Consider the following 19,808-nt stretch of genomic DNA (forward strand, 5'->3'; position numbering starts at 1 on the left):
ACAAGAAGAGGAGAGCACCCCGGAGATGGATCTCCAGGACTCGCCACAGGAGAACAGATCTCCAACGAGTACTGCCAGGAGCGGATCACCTCAACCAGCGTCTTCCCCCAGCGAGGCGGACAAGATGCTGGCACAGGCATTCCTCGCCAGCCTAGCAGCCTCAACAGAGCGCGATCGACTCCAAGCACAGACGCTTAGTGAGCGCGAACATTCTTCCATGGAAAGAGAACGCCTTCAAGCGCAGCAACGGAGCGACGAAGATCGTATACGTCTAGAGATTAGACGCCTTCAGACGGAAGAGAATATGGTAAGGGACCGGGCCGAAGCCCAGCGCGCCGCTGCCGGTGCCCAAAGAGAAGCAGAGCGCGACCTCGCTCTCACCAAGCGCGAAGCCGAGCGCGACCGATTACAAGCGCAGATAATGGAGCAGCTGATCACCAGGGCAACACCCCCTCCCTCCGCACGGGGTTCCAGGGCCTCGTCAAGACAAGGGTCAAGGGCACCCTCCCCTACCCGATCAAGCGACCCTGAGCCCGACCACCAGAGAGAGCCTATACCCCCCTCCGAACCCCTTCCCCGACCGGTCCAAGTGAGACCCAGCTACAAGGAAGAAACGGTCTACACCGCGGAGAGGCTAAATAGACGACTACAGGATCTAGAGGACCTGCCAGAGGAAGAAGAAGAGGGAGAGGAGGAGAGTCAAGCCCGACAGCAGCACAGTACTCCACAGGACCAGGAGGTCCAGTACAGCCCAGGCTCTACCCCCGCGGCTCTGCGCTACAGACCCCCGACTCAATTCACGGGTGAGCTTGACGCACGACCAGCCCCGAGGAATAGCACCTGGATACGCGGGCCATGGTACCCAGCAGGTACCAGCCCACCAAGAGGCGTAAGAGGAGACTCGCCTAGGAGGCCTCTCTTCCAACGCTCACCGATGTGCCAGCCATCCATGGCATCATACATTGGCACACCGACATTTCCGGACTTCACCCACGAGAACAGAGCACTGTACACGGAGCTACGAATGTGCTTAGAGACAATGATGTCCGATGTAGCTGATGAACCGTACAAGTATGCTATCCTACTGAAGCACCTCAAGGTGCCCCGAGCGCACAATATAGCGCTGGCCTATGCCACCTCTACTACCCCATACACAGCGGCTCTAGCAGCACTCGACCAAAGATATGGACGCATATGGGACTACGTAATACAAGAGATAAGGCATATTGACCGCCTACCCCCAGCCACAGACAATCGCTCACTAGATGACCTGTCTATCAAGGTACAATCCCTGGTAGGGATGCTGGGGGCGCAAAGAGAAAAGGGTATGCACGAACTGTACGCAAACTCTAATGTCGAGAGGATTTTAGAGAAGCTTCCGCCCGCCCGACAAGAGCGCTTCAGGCGGCAAAGAGACCACCGTGATCCTAACGGTCCCGAGCCATCCCTCCTAGACCTAGCCGACTTCCTGGCGAGAGAAGTCAACAGCCTACGGTTGGATATGTTCATGCGGAGCACCCCAAGCTCCAGAGAGGGACCTAGGAGAGCAAACGATGGCCGAAGATTGGTGACCGTCATGCACCAATCAGAATCAGTACCGAGCAGCAAGAACCACAGTACCCCCTCGATGAAAGAGAAGTGGAAGATGGTGTGCCCGTACTGCGAAAAGGAACAATGGTTGTCACAATGTGACACGTTCAAGAAGATGACCGCCGACGAGGTGAGTCAATGGATAAAGTCCAACCGACGCTGTTACCGATGTGCGCGCAGTCACATGGCAGCCGATTGCCGCTTAAAGAAGAGGTGTAGTCGGTGTGACGGAGCCCACCTAGATGTCCTACACGACAGTAACAGAAGAAAGCCTGCACCCTCAAGCAGCACAAAGTCAAGTGTTATGTACATTGACCCCGCCAGCAGCGGGGGCGCCCGGGTGCTCTTAAAGGTGGTCCGCGTAACACTGAGTTACCAAGATAAGGTCATGGACACTTACGCCGTCCTTGACGACGGGTCAGAGAAGACCCTTCTCCTCGCGTCCGCTGCGGCCCAGCTGGGGCTGCGGGGGAGCGAAAACCAGATGACGATTCGGACAATAAGAAGAGATCTAAAGACGATAAAGGGCGAGAATGTCTCCTTCACTATCGCAGCAAGCGGGCAGCCAGAGAGACGGTATAGGATTACTAATGCTTTCACCAGCCAAGAAATAGGCCTGTCGCAGTACACCTACCCCATCGCCAAGCTGATGGATAAATATGTGCACCTGCGTCAACTACCTATACCGCTCATAGACGGTGCCACCCCGACCCTGCTGATAGGCTCCGACCATGCAGACCTCATCGTCCCGATAGACCGGGTCCACACAGGGCCCAGAGGCTGTCCTGCAGCAGTCGAGACCCGCCTAGGATGGACATTACAAGGCCCCCTCGCTAAGTCTCTTAACCGAACAGCAGCCACTAACTGCCTCCACTCCAGAGTGACAGAAGAAGACACCACCCTCCTACAGCATGTCGAGAGGCTATGGACACTAGAGACAATGCCCTTTAAGAACGAAAAGAAAGACATTCGTTCCAAGGAAGACATTTACGCTATAGCCCTCCTCGAGCAAGGGACAAAGAGAGTCAAAGTCAACGGAGTGATGAGATACGCAACTCCACTCCTGAGGCGAGAGGGTATGCCTACCTTCCACGCCCCAAAAGAAGCGACGGAGCGGTATCTATTGAACACAGAGCGGCGCCTAGCCAGAGACCCCGCTCAAGAGACGGTGTACCGCGCTGAGATTAACAAGCTAATCACAGCGGGACACATAAAGAAAACTGACTGGCGACGTCGTGCGCTGCTCCGCGCCTCCCTGATCAAAGGCGGCTTTGATCTCCGGCAGCGGGCCAGCAGCGACCCCCCAGTATTGCGCAGCCTCTCCCCAGAGGACAAGCCCCTGCTGCGGTTCCTATGGAGAGAGAGGATCGGGGATGAGCAACCAGCCATCTATCAATGGGAAGTCCTCCCTTTCGGAACCACATGCAGCCCATGCTGTGCTACGTTTGCACTGCAAAAACACGTCGCAGAGGACCCAGCAGCTGATGAAGAGGTCCGACAAAGTGTAGGAAATAGTTTCTACGTGGACAACTGTCTGCAAAGCGTCTCGACGCCAGAAGAAGCCGAGGCCCTTCTACTCAAGCTCCGCGCCTCCCTGATCAAAGGCGGCTTTGATCTCAGGCAGTGGGCCAGCAGCGACCCGCAAGTATTGCGCAGCCTCTCCCCCGAGGACAAGGCAGCAAGCAGCGAGACCTGGATGGCGACCATCCCAGGAGAAGCCCAAGAAATGACATTAGGACTAATCTGGCGCTTCAAAACAGACTCGCTCCATTATAAACACACACCCCTGACCAAGGAGCAGGGAAGGTCGACTGCACTACCGACCACCAGACGGAGTGTATACAGAACACTCGCCAGACAATATGACCCGTTGGGATGTATTCTACCTTACACCACCAGGGCAAAGATGATTGTAAGAGCGTTATGGGACAAGGACCAGGGCTGGGACGACCCCATACCCGAACACCTTGCATCCACATGGAGAGAGTGGGAGACGGAACTCAGCTCACTCCCAGGTGTCAACATACGCCGCAGCTACTTCCCACCCACAGTGAGGCCGGAGACGTGCCAGATGGACCTGCACGTCTTCAGCGACGCCTCCGAAGTAGCCTACGGTTCGGTGGCCTACTTGCGTGCCCGAGAGGAGGGAGGAGAAATACATACTGCTTTCATCCTGGCTCGCTCAAGAATAGCCCCACGAAAGCAACAATCTATCCCGCGTCTAGAGCTCTGCGCAGCCCTAGCAGGAGCGCAACTCGCCACGTTAATCCAACGTGAACTCACCATTCCGGTGCAAAGAACAATCTTGTGGTCAGACTCCACGACAGTACTCACATGGATCCGGTCTGATTCGTGCAGATACAAGGTCTTCGTGGGAGTCAGAGTCACAGAGATTCAAGATTTAACAGAAATAGCAAGCTGGAGGTATGTGGACACAAAACACAACCCAGCTGACGTCATCACCCGGGGAATGTCCCTGGATGACCTCACCCGTCACAACCTATACAGTGACGGGCCAGAGTTCCTCAAGCTCCCGGAAGAAGAGTGGCCTACACCCACCCCACGGGAAGCGAGTAAAGAGGAGGCCGAAAACAAGAAATCTATGTTCTGTGGATTGAACACACTCGTCTCCACAGACCCCGACATAGACGATTGCCTCACCCTAGAGAGTGCGCAGCTAAAGACATTCCTGTGGCACCACCCAGAGGTTCAGCTCACTACTGACATTACAGCAGCTGACTACGAAGAAGCAGAACTTCTTCTACTACAACGAGCCCAGAGAGACTCGTTCCCCGATGAGCTAGACTGTCTACAGGGAGCAAAGCCCGTCCCATCAGACAGCAGACTGCTCCACCTAGCCCCCGAGAGCGACGCCCATGGTCTCATCAGAGTGGGTGGTCGTCTGCGGAGAGCTCCAGACTTACCGGATGACGTCAAGTACCCGATAGTCTTAAACAGCCGACACAAGGTCACAGAGCTGATCATAAAGAAATACGACGAGGATGTGCATCACGCCGGGGCAGAGAGAGTCTTCGCGGAGATCAGAAGTCGTTATTGGATACTGCAAGGGAGAGAAGCAGTGCGGCGCTTCCAGCGAACCTGTCTAGACTGTCGTAAGTGGCGAGCGCAGCCCAGTATACCCCGGATGGCTGACCTACCTCCCTGTCGCCTCAGACTCGGCGACAAGCCTTTTCACTCCACCGGTATGGACTGTTTCGGCCCGCTGTATATAAAGAAAGGAAGAGGAACCGAGAAGCGGTGGGGTATTGTATTCAAATGCATGACCACCCGAGCGATGCATATAGAACTCCTTCCAACCATGAGCACAGACTCATTCCTTATGGCCTTCCGAAGATTCACATCGCGGAAAGGCAAACCGTCTATATTATTGTCTGATCACGGGACAAACTTAATGACAGTCCTCACGGAGATCGAGGGAGTATTGAACTCAAAGCCCCTCGGTTACGTCTCAAGTGATGTAGCAGATGTCGACCCAGTCACCCCCAACACACTCTTGATGGGGCGGCTGGACCCCGCGCTACCACAGACAATGTACAGGCCTGAAGAAGCGAACGGCCGAAGAATGTGGAGGTACAGTCAAGTATTGGCTGACAAGTTTTGGAACAGCTTCCTACTCCACTATCTACCGTCTCTACAGACCCGCCAGAAATGGGTGAAAGAGAGAGACAATTTGACAGAAGGAACAGTCATCATGATTATCGACCAGTCACTACCCCGAGCTATGTGGCCGGCTGGCCGCGTAAGCAAAGTGATCACCGGTGCCGACGGAAAGGTCCGAGCAGCCGAAGTGCTCGTCCAAGGACGGATCTACACCCGACCCGTGGCGAGGCTAATAGAACTGCCAAGGCTCCCCGATACTATCGATGACGACCATGACCCCATGACTTTGGGAACTGCCCGACCCCTCACAACAGACATTGAGTAGTGGACAGTGCGGTTAATCTGTCTCTGCTTAGCTAATTAGGTGGGACTAATTAGGGTGCGGCTGTTACAAAGGATCAGATTAAACCGAATATATATATTCATTGATTGATATATATTGCATAGTATTTGTATATCGTTTGATATCCCTTGTATATTCCTTGTACATATACACGGAATATCCCTTTAGCCCAGACCATAATATTTCATTCTCCTATTGGACAGCGGTCCACAGGCGCCAGAGCCATGCCTCCGGAGTCAGGTTCAAAGTCACCCTCAAGACATGTCTGTACAAGCCCGGCCTTGCCCAGGGCTACGAGACAGAAATGAGGTTGGCACTAGTTTGTTCGCCGTGCATATAAATATGGTGCAGGTGAATACAGAAGCACTTAGTCAGAAGTCAAGAGTTACCCAATAAGTTGAAGCCTCACCCACGATACTCCGTGCGGTGAAGTATGGCCTGTTTGGCCCCAAATAGAGCATTGAGACCGCGTGCGAATTAATAACTGAATTGTCAGAGTTTGGCGCTATACCGTCGAGTGCGACATATTTCTATTAAGTCAGTAATAGTCTATTTGTGTATAGTGTATCGTGCGGCTAAAGTTCTACAGTGACCAGCATCACCAACGCTTCCTCGTACCAGCTAGAGTGCTTATCCAGGCTGGGCTGCTTTCATGGCGCTTTCACCCGAGGAGACCTAGACGAGAACCGTGTGGACATGTACACTGGATTAATCTACCCGACGACCACATAGCCCTTTGCGGCTGGATTATATTTGTTTTGGTCCTGTGATTTATGGAGCGGAGAATCGCCGACGCCTACACGTGTTGGATTTACCCTGTGAGGAGACCAGTCGAGTCCGCGCCTCAGAGAGCCTGAGGCCGGCTAGCTTTCTTCACTGTGGAGCTACAGTCTACGGAGAACAGCTGTATTCGTCTGTGGATCAAGAGGCTATTGCACCGTCTCCTGTACTTGGAGTCTCCTTAGTCATCGTTGACCAGACTCTCTACTACCGACAGATCCTCTACCCCTGCTGGCTTACAACCGGGGGGACCCTTCCAGTATCTCCCGCTATATATTACTAGTGTACCATAGATATAATTCCCTAAGATTCAGGTTGTATAATTACCTCCTGCGTAACCAGAGAATGGACATTCATTGTTGATTTGCCTACGCACATTCCTTTGCCTTACAAGTGCATTCAAAGTATAATAGATAAGTATATTATGTACCTTTTGCTGCAATAAATACTTAAAGACAACTTTGTGTAGAACCGATTCATTGTGGGAAGTGTTCATTATATTTATATATCATGTACTGTATGGCCAGTAATTAAAGTACATAAAGCGGTAGTGGTTTAATGATACCATACTTATCAATACAGTCAGGGAATTGTACCCCTCAGTTACAACTTGTTTCATTAGGATTGAGTAGATACTATATATATGTTCTACGTACAGTATAAGTACAGACTGCACTTATACTGTAAGTAGGGCAGAGCATATATATAGTATCTACTAAATCCTAATGAAACAAGTAATCAGAATAATATAAGCCTATATACTGTTCATTCATTAGACACGTAGGCTAAACTGGCGCACACAAGACTTATGGAATATTAATGCAGTCTATTTCCACATGATTAGCTTTAGTTCTTATTTATTTATCCACTGTCATTTCAGTGTTGGTGTATAGGCTATATCACAGAAATAATATCTGGCCCCTCTGAACATATAAAAAAAAAAAAAAAATGTTTTATTATATATCAGACCAACTAGGCTAGGCTATATGTTAGCTATAATGTCCAAATAGAGAAACTACCACCACCTAAAGAATTCTTATTATACTTTGTTTTATCCATGTTGAGAGTGAATAACAGGTAGGCAGTGAGGTGCAATGTAGCGCTTGCTCAACATGAAAATAGTCGGTGGACAGCGCCTGGACAGCTGGTTCAGATAAGGTTAATCCAGCTGCCCTGTGATCAGATGAATCCATATTATTTATTTTTCCGACATCAAATGCGTAATTTCTTATCGTACAAATATTGTCATATTTATTTTAATTATGATTAAGTAATTAATTCCAAGGAGGCCTGTAGCGTTGACATGAAGGAATCACTATGAGAACACAGTCTGTCAAGTTAATAAAATGTTCAATTAGTCAATCAATCATAAGTGTGGTCCTCAGCACTCTTAAATCTGCTCTCAGCCACGCTCAAATCCGATCTCAGGAACATTTGGGGAATCGCGCTACTAGCCCTAATATGTCTTAAATGGGCAGAAATCTGCCTAAGAGGACATTTTTGGTCGTAAATCCATTCGGGAATGAGACCCAATGACATCAGGCGAGTGCAGAACCTATTAGCTAGGTGTGTGTATTCATTCAAGCTGTATGGGACCTACACATGGGTGTTCCCTCTCTTACGTTACAGGGGAGTGCCATCGGAGGAGCATTGGATTGGCTGACTAGCGCTAGGGGCGGTGCCTTGGAACCCCGCAAACTCAAATAAAAAGGTGAGGACTGTTGACAGGTGACAGCGAGAGTCGGAAGACGAAAACAAGGACGCCGACCTGTGGGATTGATGGTACATGCGACTCTCTTTCTGCTTGCTTTCTGTGGAATTATCTGTTTACAGACTGTTGTGATCACCGAGTTGTGGAACGAGCAGAACCTCAAGCCATTGGGATACATTGGGGAATCATTTTTGGTAGTTCAACCAGTGGCGGCTGGCCGATAGTGGGCGCTAGAGCGCCGCCCTCCCTGGTTAAAAGAGAGAAGAAGAAGATTTTACTTTTTTTTTTTTTTTTTAGCCCCCGAAATAAAATAAACATGTTTAAAATGAATAATATTTACTCATTTTAAGTATGTTTGTGTTTCCAATGCACAATATACCGTTAATATATCAAATATAAATAATTGTTTTCATTAACAGGAAGTGACTCTCTGATAGAGAATAATACCGCCTTTATACTTTCCGTAGCCGCATTTCTCTTGGGCTAGATGCAATAGCGCTTACAGTGGGCGTGCACTGGTTTCATCGCTGTATCCTCGCAGCCAATCAAATAGGTCAACGCACGTAACGCACTGTGCGTTGAAATATGATGTAATATGATGGAAGCCGGACGCGTTTTCAAGCGATCTATATCATCTAAACAAGCAGCGTCTATACTTTCCGTAGCCGCATTTCTCGAAGAAGCTCTAGCCGCATTTCTCGGAGACGCTCTCTGATTGGCCGACGCCAGTTTCTACACTGGTTAGGTAGTTACTCTTCAAAGTTGGTTAAGGTTAGAGTTTGTCTTAGAGCGTGACGGCAAGTTCTTTCGACGGTTAAGCTTAGGCACTCTTTCAAAGTTGGTTAAGGTTAGAGTTTGTCTTAGAGCAGGGCGATAGAACACCAGGTAGTTTGCACTGCAGGCTGTTCGATGCTGTTGTGTTGTGGTGCCTAACAAGAAGCTGTTTGGATGCAGTCTACTCTGGACAGTGGATATTTCAGACAGTGTTGGATCTAACTAAATAGATTTATATGGACACTTTTATGGAAAGTTCAAGCCTGGAGTCTGGACAACAAAGCTTCTCGAACTAGGGTAGGCTATACTCTGTCTTAGCTGGTTCGACAACAAACAACAACACGCTATAATGGCTAGCTGGATGCTGTCTGGACAGTGGATATATACATCAACAGTCTGGACAGTGGACATATACATCAACAGTCTGGACAGTGGACATATACATCAACAGCCTGGACAGTGGACATATACATCAACAGCCTGGACATATCAAGCCCTCCTGGACTAAACTAAACTAAACAAAGTGAGTTGCGGTCTCTCTCGCTCTCTCTCTCTCTCTCGCTCTCTCTCTCGCTTTCTCTCTCTCTCTCTCTCTCTCTCTCTCTCTCTCTCTCGCTCGCTCGCTCTCTCTCTCTCTCTCTCTCTCTCTCTCTCTCTCTCTCGCTCTCTCTCGCTCTCTCTATGCTGTGTTATTGTTGAACTAACTCATTAATTTCGTCGCGGGTGGATCATAATCAACCAGACAATGAATGGTAACTTGTTTAAAATGACAAGATATACATATGTGTTCATTAATTGTATTGATCAGAGAGAGAGTGGAGTTTCTTTTGGATTTAAAATAAGTGGATTATGGCTTGTTCAATATCGTCTATGTTTGAATGAATGAATGAATGAATGAATGAATGAATGAATGAATGAATGAATGAATGAATGAATGAATGAATGAAAGCTTTATTTAACAGATTGCAGAATGGGTACAATTAGGCCTGCCGCGATAAGCAATAAATCGATTAATTGCCGCGATAATTAAAATTAATGCAATGATTTTGACGGGCGCGATTAATTGCTATTTGCGCGTTTGTTTTAATGAGGCGGAACCAGTGCCCCTTGTCAGTCACTGTCCGTGTTGGGAGGCGGGCCGCTGGCTTTACTACAGAGCACAGCACAGGAGCTCCGTGGGGCAACGCCACATAGCTTAACTACATTTCTCAATAGTGTTGCTCCTTTTAACCAAGTAGCGTTATTTATAGTGTAACGTTAGCTATTTTTAGACCCAAGTAGTTACTCGCTACTGCCCGGAGAAACTGGACTGCTAAATAAAGATGAAAGATCGAGTGTTGATTCTCATTCAATGCTAACAACATTAGCTAAATAGCTAACAAACGAAATACAATGTATAGCATAGCTACAACACAGAATAACATTAATACAATTACATGCATCATTGTTTACAATGAACGGGTGGGGTCAAAGGACTGGACATGGGGACAAGTTAAACATGAATTCATTTATTATAACGTAGTAGGTAGTTTCGAGTCGTGCTGCAGTGCCTACGCACCACAGCTATTCTATTATATACTGCTTTGACGCTTCCTCCTCATCGTTGATTGCCTGTAGTAGCTGCATCTAACGTTAGTAGCTAACGTTAAAACTAACCTAAAGTTAGTTGTTCACCAACAATCTCAATATTTGTTTTATCATTAGCTCAAAAACACAGAACCGGACGAGACAAGTTGTCGGCTCATAGGTTCTGCTAGGATAATCACAACAATACTTCCGGTCCGGTCGGTGGGCTTCAAAATAAAAGTCTAAAACACCGGAAAAGACGGAGCGGTGGGCTTCAAAATAAAAGTTTTGGGAAATACATTTCTCAAAAAAAAATTCTCTAACCGGTCGCAATAATATCGCTTATCGCGATATTTTCAGGGGCAATTAATCGCCCAGCAAAATGTGTTATCGTGGCAGGCCTCGTACAATACAGTACGGCTCAATACATACAATTGTTAAGGGGATGCAGACCAGAGAAAGACGTTTGTCTTGTTTACATCAGGGTCCCCCATTTTCGATTCATATCGATAGTTTAATAGCTAGCCTTGGCTCGTTTAACAATATGCAAAATCTGTGTACAGCCCTGTACTCATACTGAAGTTATTCTTGGTATATACTACACATACTAGGTCTGATTGTGTAACGAATCGATTCCACGTCGCGCTGTGTGTGAGTGAGAGAGAGAGAGAGAAAGAGAGAGAAGGAGAGATGGAGGGGGATACTAATTAATTCCGCCCCCCCCCCTGAAGAATTCACCAGCCGCCACTGAGTTCAACTGAACATTTGGAAAGTAGACCTGCGTGTTTGCACCTCCTAGCTGTAGACTGGGGTACTTTCCATTGGGGTCTAGTGCAGGGGTTCCCAAACTTTTTCAGCTTGAGACCCAAAAGAGAAATTTGGTGTTTCCCCGGGACCCAAACTTACATCATGAATTGCCATAACATACATTTATAAACTACTGAACACAACAAACCATGAATTTCAAATGTATATGAAATGTATTTATTTAATTATAAAAGTACATCACAGCAATAATCAGAGTGTAATGTTAAGTTGCTCACCACTTCATAACATATGTACATACAATTTTGTAACACTTTTAAATTAACACACATGTTCTACTCTCCTTTCTATTTCTCACCACTTTTTCCACTCTCCATTTCTTACCCCCTCCCTCCGTCCCTCAACCTTAAACCCAAACATTGAGCAACATTCTGATTAATTTGTACTGACTTATTTTAAAATTCTACTGACCTGACATCATGCTAGATATTTCATCTATGGCACAATGAAATCTAATGAGAGGTATGTGGCTGGTTGACGTTTTCAACCAGCAGATCTATTCTGGGCTTGGTTTTTGAAAGTGCTATTTTGAGTGTATGGCGACTATCCAAACATTTATGGAGTCACCGAGAGACTAAACCGGGTAAATAATTCTACCTGCCAGACGCGCCGATTGTCATGAAATCACTGCTCCAGGATACTGCGTTTAGTTACTTTATTGCGATTAAAAGCAGTTGATATAGTAACGTCATTAATAGCAAATCACAGCTTGATTTAATATTGTGTAACGTGCGGTCAACAAAGTATGACTTCCCTGTTTCCCCTGACTTTTACTCATACTACAACACCACGTGACCCCTTAGTGAATGACGTGACCATAACAACCCGTCTTGTCTATACCTGTCACCAACACTGAGGTCATGCTGAGCATTTAGTCTGTTTCTGTATTTGTTTTTCAGGTATGCTAGAGTAGAAAACCCAGATTCAACACATCTACAGCCTTTTTATTTATTTAAAACATTTATTTGATTGGCGACCCAATACAAACGGTTCCACGACCAATTTTGGGTCGCGACCCTAAGTTTGGGAAATGCTGGTCGAGTGACATCTTTTGGCATAGTCGGTAGGATTCCCCATAGTCCACAGAAAATATGGTGGATGAAAATCCTAGAGAGACTGGTTTGCTAGCAGTAAATACAGTAATGATGCCCTGGCACTTGGGGTCACATTGGGTTCCTAAGTTTAGTGGGGCAAAAAGGGACCACTAAATGGCTAGCCCAGGTTGAGGCCTTTTTATGAGCACAAGCTTTACCACCCCAACAGGGAATAGACTTTCTGTTCAGCTCCCTTGATGGCCACGCACATAGAGAGGCCATGCTCCTCCCAGCGGCTACTAAGGCTTCCCCCCAAGAAGTAAGTAAGGCATTAATCCTGAAGTATGGGGACAATCGGTCTTCCGTGACTCTTCAAGAGGAGTTTTTCAACTGTAGGCAAGCTGAGAAGGAAGGGATGGAGGAATTCACCCTGCGGCTTCGAGAGTGCCGTCACATGTGGCGAGTCAGTGACACAGATAACGCAGGAGAGCAAAACAAGAGACTGCGGGCACAGTTTGCTAAGGGCCTGCGGGAAGGCCCCATTAAATGTGAGCTCCTGCACCACCTAAGACGAACCCAGAGGCAACCTTAGAGGAAGTTTGTCAGGAGGCAAGCTCCATAGAGCAAGAGGAACAAGCTTCTACAGAAGAGGACACCCAGGGCAAGACGCAAGTCCACTGTCCCTCCAGTGGCCCGGAGTGTTTAGGAGAAGGCATTTCCTCTTTGCCAACAGGCACCCCCCCCCCAGCAGACATGCCCAGCGGCATGGCTAGGCTGCGGCGACAGGCCCCTGTCCTGGTGCCCCCAGAATCAGAGATTGTGGTCTGGGCAGATGTTACTCCAAGGTTGGGTCCCCTGGGCTGCCTGTGCTGGTGGAAGACCACACCGATGGTGGCGGGAGAGCACGGCTGGGGAGTAGCTCGGTCCCTCAGCTGAGTATGAGGAGGTACGGTGCCACTGCATATTTGTAACCCCCACCTCTCCCCTGTGCTAATCCCTCAGCGGTGCTCCCTGGCCACGGTGTCCCTGGTCCCCCTGCAGGCTGTGCATGGGGCCAACCATCTGATTCTGGGGTGGTAGAAGTGGATGTGCGCCCGGTAACTGAACCCACACCGGCTGACCATCCAGCCCTGGATCTGAAGGGGGATGGACTGACAATAGACCAAGAAGCACAACTCGCTGCCATGCTGCACCGGTGGACCCATGTATTCGCCCGCACATGAGGAGTACTTTGGGCGTACCAAGGTGGTTTAACATAATATTCCCACTGATCCGGGATAGGTACCATCCGATTCCACCCAATCTATATGCCGAGCTGAGAACACTGCTGCAGGGGATGGTTGACAGCAAGGTGGTGAGTGAAAGCTCCAGTCCATGGGCGGCCCCAGTGGTGTTAATACGCAAGAAGGATGGATCCTGGCGCTTCTGTGTAGATTACCGCTGACTCGGATAGAGGAGTCGTTGATCAGCTTGACCCAGGCTACCTGGTACAGTACCCTGGACATGGCCAGCGGGTACTGGCAAGTGGAAGTGGTACTGGAGGACCAAGAGAAGACAGCCTTTGCCACGCCACTGGGGTTGTACCAGTTTGAACGGATGCCCTTCGGCCTGTGTAACGGCCACATTCCAGTGACTAATGCAGCGCTGCCTGGGTAGTCAGGTGCATGACCACCTCCTTATTTACCTGGATGATGTGATAGTCTATTCCCCAGACTTTCAGAGCCACTTAAACCATCTTGAGAGGGTGTTCCATCTGCTCCAGGAGGACGGAATCAAACTCCAGCCGGGGAAGTGCAGGTTGTTACACCTGGAAGTGAAGTACCTGGGACATGTAGTCAGGCCAGGGGGTGGCAACTGACTCTGAGAAGACTCAGGCCGTCGGCATCTGGCCTGTGCCCACCACGGCCGAGCAGGTTAAGTAGTTCTTAGGATTTGTGGGATACTATCAGCGGTTCGTCCCTGGCTTTGACCGGATCGCAGCCCCCCTGCCCCGACTGCTCCAGGGTACTGCTGGACAACCCTCTGCACCGGTGACCTGGGTGCCATCCTGTCAGCAAGCATTTGATGAGCTGAAACAGAACCTCTTGGAGGCCCCCATCTTGGCCTTCGCTGACTACGGCCAGCCATTCAGACTCTACACGGATACCAGCTTGGAGGGGCTGAGCCAGGAGGGCCGAGAGCGGGTCATTGCATACGCCAGTCGCGGCCTTTCTCAGATGGAGCGCAGCAACCAGAATTACAGCTCCTTCAAGTTGGAGCTGCTGGCTTTGAAGTGGGCGGTGACTGAAAGATTCAAAGATTACTCTGGGGGGCCCAGTTGACTATCTTCACGGACAACAATCCGCTTGTGCACCTGGAAACAGCCAGACTGGGAGCACACAAGCAGCAACTCAACTCGCGAAATACTCCTATGTGATCAAATACCGGCCAGGGGCTGTCAATCAGAATGCAGATCTATTGTCCCGGTTGCCAGGGACTGGGAGCACGACGGTCCATGCAGTTGAAGGGCAGAGCCAGCCAGGCAGTGCAGCTGAGGAAACTGCGGCCACCGATGTGGCAGCCCCAGGGGAACTTGACTGGGTACGGAGCCAGCAGGAGGACCCAGACCTGCGCCAAGTCCATCTATGGCTGACCGAGGGGACACCACCACCCTCGGACCGCCGCGGTCAACTACCCCCAGGCATACAGGGCTTGCTTGCAGAATGGGAGTGCCTGAACCTCATTGTGGGGGGCTCATTGTGCAGAGAGTGACGGAACTCGATACACACCTGTCAGCTGACCAACTTGTTGTACCCATCAGTCGGGCCAAGGTTCTCGGGCAGCTGGCCATTCTAGTGCCGAGAAGGTGCCTTCCCTGCTGCGGTGGCATTTCTTCTGGGAGGGCATGAGCAAGGCAATACAGATCTGGACCAAGGGGTGCCCCACATGTGCAGTAAGCAAGGCAGGACTAGAGCAACAGGCGCCCCTGAGACCCATCGTGAGTAGCTACCCATTTCAGGTGGTGGGCCTGGACTACTTATCATTAGGTTGTGTAGGTCATCCTGGTGATGACCGACCTGTTCTCTCGCTACGCCCTTTCCGTACCCACCAAGGATCAGACGGCGCCCAGTACAGTCAAGGCACTGTGGACTGCACTGATCCAGCCCTTTGGGTGCCCAGAACGTTTTTTGACAGATCAAGGAGCCGCTTTTGAGTCCCGACTGATACAGCAGTTGTGCGATGTGTACGGGTGTGTGAAGAGCCGGACGACTCCATACCACCCACAGGGCAATGGGACCTGTGAGTGCTTGAATCAGACACTGCTCTCTCTGTTGAGCTCCCTCGACCCAGACACCCAACCACACTGGCACCATCAGCTTCCGTACCTGGTACAAGCCTACAATAACGCCATCCATGCTAGTTCCGGTATGACTCCTCATTTTGTTTTGTTTGGCCGCCATGCCAGGCTACCAGTGGACTTGATACATGGCGTCTCACCCCCGCAACCGAAGGCCACACTGGAGGGGTGGATTCACAGCCACCACCAGACACTGACTGAGGCCTATGAGTGTGTACAAGCAAATGGTACCAAGAGACAGATGTGGGACCGTACTCGCTATGACAAAGGAGCCTGGTCAGTGCCATTGTGTGCATGGGTGTGTGTGTGTGTGTGTGTGTGTGTGTGTGTGTGTGTGTGTGTGTGTGTGTGTGTGTGTGTGTGCTGAATGTGCCTGCTGCACCCTGAGAGGCGAGCCTACCAGGGGAGGACACGCCCAGCCTGGAGTGATGGTCCTGTGAGGATCTATAGGCTTACCTGGCAGGCAAGTGCACATCCACCATCTTTATCATTGTAATTTCCTGTAGAAGTACTATGCTACAGATGCAGCTCTCAGGTCTCTGAGCTCTGCTCTGCTAACCCTGACTAACCTTACTGTCATGCACTTGTCCTAATAAACTAACCTACACTGTAACACGCAACACTTGATGAACATTGTTACTCAGCTGATAGAGTTGTACCCTTCTTGCTGTCTTGTCGTACAGAACTTGTAAGTCGCTTTGGATAAAAGCGTCAGCTAAATGACTAAATGTAAATGTAAATGTAATCATGCACCATTAACCTGGCAGTGCTGTTAACGAGGCATGAACGATACTGCACCCTTGCAGTAGAGGTTATATTTTTAAGAGCTGGATCTGTATGCTGTCCATTCTCCCCTTGCTAGATGAGGTCCATGGATTCCCAATGAAGAAGTGGGGAGCCATCCTGCTGATATTGTGATATGCGCTGGAGCCAATGACATCAGGCGGGTGAATGACAGATTAGCTAGGTGTGTATATTCATTCAAGCTGTATGGGACCTACACATGGGAGTTCCCTCTCTTACGTTACAGGGGAGTGCCCACATGTTTGGAGGAGCATTGGATTGGCTGACTGGCGCATAGGGCCATGGAACCATGGAACCCCCGCAAACTCAAACAAAAAGGTGAAGAGTGTTGACAGGTGACAGCGAGAGTCGGAAGACGAAAACGAGGACGCCGACCTGTGGGATTACTGGTACACACGACTCTCTTGCTGCTTGCTTTCTGTGGAATTATTTGTTTACAGACTGTTGTGATCACCGAGCTGCGGAATGAGCAGAACCTCAAGCCATTGGGATACATTGTTGCAGCGCTGTTCGCCAATCATGGCTGAGTGGATACAACATATCGGAATACCACAGTCAGTGAGTGGATTGTACGAACTGTGGTATTGAAACTGTGGAGGATTGGAGCGTGGTGCATTTCACTTGTCAAACTGTCGAGATCAGTAAAAGTGTGCATTGACTAACCGTACCGCATGAACGTGGGAGCTTGGCTTGTTTTAGCCATGTTATTCCTTGCAGCCAGCAGGACACTACATTATAGTCCTCCCTTGTGGTGGTAGGTATCTTGGCCTTCGCTTGGAGTGCACTGCTTCCCTGTTTCAGACGGACCGCTTTTCAGCCTGAAGCCATGAGGTGTTGCAATAGAGGGAGCGGGGAGAAATCCTCCGGGCCCCCACCTTCGGCCTGCGTTTATATCCTTTTTCTGTATTGTCTGGGATTCAGCGCTTCCACTGCCCCAAACCTAGGTTAGGATGTGGGAGGAGCATTCTGGCCCTAGGCATAACCTCTAGTAGTAAACAGCCCCCGATACCCTACAACCCTCTTATTTTGCCGTGTGACACCCAGTGTATATTATCCATAATTATGTGCCGAGACTCGCTGAGACCAGTAATGTCGTATCACGTTCCATTTGTGTTTACATAAATGGCGAATAAAGTAATCTGAATCTGAAACACATACATGCACGGACACAGAGAAAACCCGACCCTTCCAAATAAACGCATTATGGAAAACTTCACCATTAAAAACATTCGTAATTGTGCAAAAACTGCACTGCTTGCACGGCCGTCCTCCCACGACAGAAACCTGTTATCCCGCCGCCCCTTGTATTAAAATGTATTTAAATTGGTAATGTTTAGATCCACTCTCTCCGTGCAAAAACCAAACCGGGGGAGAAAACAGAGGAGCGCTGCAAGGTTGTGGCGACACGCGTCCAGAACCCGTATCCGTACCAGCACTTTTTTCATTAAGTACATAACCCCACTCTCACCCCCACAGTTGCAGCAACTTTCAAAACCTGCAGTTAAAGCGCTGACTCTACATTACCATAACACCCCCCCCCCCCCCCCCCCCCCCACACGCTTGATCCGACTTCGCGCTGTGAATTTTTTAGCAGCGCCAAAATGCTCTCATTTTTACTGATCGCTCCAATCATATGCAAATGGAGCGGGCAGGTGGGGGAATATCTTTCAACAGTAATTGGTAGTTTTCTAATGGAGACTGCGGGTGTCACTAGGAAATATGCTTTAAGCCCTAATGAGTTTTGACGGGTCAGATCAGAAAGTGCCTGGGCACGCAGCGTGCGTTTGTGCACGTGTGTGTGTGTGTACACACGTGTATATGTCCTCCCAAGTGTGTGTGCGCGTGTGCACATACGTATTATATGTATACGCCTGTGCTATCGTGCGTCACATGTGCCGCATTTTTAAACAGCGTCAATTACCCCACATAGTGAGTTTGACTGAAACATTTTCATTGTGTAATACCCATCACGCATATAGACATCAGCATTCGTTAGGCTCACAGGCGGCGCTAGGTGATAGCCAAGGTAATCAGGAACAAAAAGGGAGGGCGACTCAAAATGAACGCTAAATGCAACTGACTCAGGCGGGTCAAATAGCGCCTCTCGTATGCTAATCACAAACACTAACGCCAACCGCCACGCACAGAGACCCATTTCAGATGGAGTTGTGGAAAATGTGAATGTTTGATAAAGAGGATTTTCCTTTTTTTCCTTTATTTAATATTTCTTTTCCTAGGAGGAGGATATTTCCTAAAACCAAAGATATGAAATATGATAGCGTGCGGTTAGTATGGTCGTATGGATACATCACAAATGGCAAACTAACACTGTGATAGGGTTATATAGACCATTCCACGCTGCACATATCTCCCAATAAATCCGGCATAGGTTTCGGCAAATCAATATTCATGACATGCGTCTGTGCAAGTCTTCATGTGTCCTTAAAGCGGAGAGGTTGAATATCCAGCGGCTGACCACGGTATAAGTTTGTTGCCGTTAAAAACTAAAACTAAAATTTATTTAGCATTGGTCATAGCGCATAGACATCCCCCAAAAAAACGCCGGCCATTAATATGCATGTGTTGCTATCCAGGCAATTCATAAGCCGACTTATCATCATGCCTGGCAATGAAACCACGGCAACAGATCGCTTTGACACCCCAAGTGGTTTTAGATTTATTGTGCATAATAAACACATGAGCGGGTTTTGAATGAAATCATCCAATGCATCTACATCTAGTTTTACTTTATCAGTAGTGTGTGCATGTATAAACGAGTGGCTGACTCAACGGCGGTACTCCGGTGGTCCCGATACATCATAAATCATATGAATTATGAATCACAGTTTGTTTGGACATACAGGGGGAGGGGAGGGGGAGGAGTGGATGGGGGGTTGGAGGAGTGAAACTGCTGTCCAGTTTATAAAAGTGTGCATGAATAAAAAATGCCCCCCCCTGGGTGGTCGTAAATACGGAGACGTGCGATGGGAACTGATTATTTTGGTCGGCAGGTTCAACCCGACGAGTGGATCCTACAGGGGGGTCTGTATCGCTGAAGTTTCCCCACTATAAGGGAATATCTTCCCCGGTACATAATTCCCATGTTATTCCTACACTTGGACAGGTAAATTCTCCCAAAGCTGTAGGAATCAGAAGGTTTTCTAATCTGTGGTTGTAGAACTGAGAGGTGGGGAACCGTGTCTCTTTCATCTACCGGGCCGATCGCGAGGGGCCTCTGAGTCCAGCTGGAAAACCCAGAAAACAAAGACGTCTATCCTTTTGTCAGTCTTCCAATCACACGCAGGCTTGTTCGTTTAAACTTGAATATCAGCGAATCCCTGTGCTCCTTTGTGGCTCTTTGGGCTGCCCTCTTTTTCCGCGGCTTCTCACTGGGTCCCCTGTTTCTGGTACCCTATAGGCTCT

Source organism: Notolepis coatsorum, assembly GCF_963971535.1.
Source record: "Notolepis coatsorum genome assembly, chromosome: 12".
In the NCBI taxonomy this organism is placed as follows: domain Eukaryota; kingdom Metazoa; phylum Chordata; class Actinopteri; order Aulopiformes; family Paralepididae; genus Notolepis; species Notolepis coatsorum.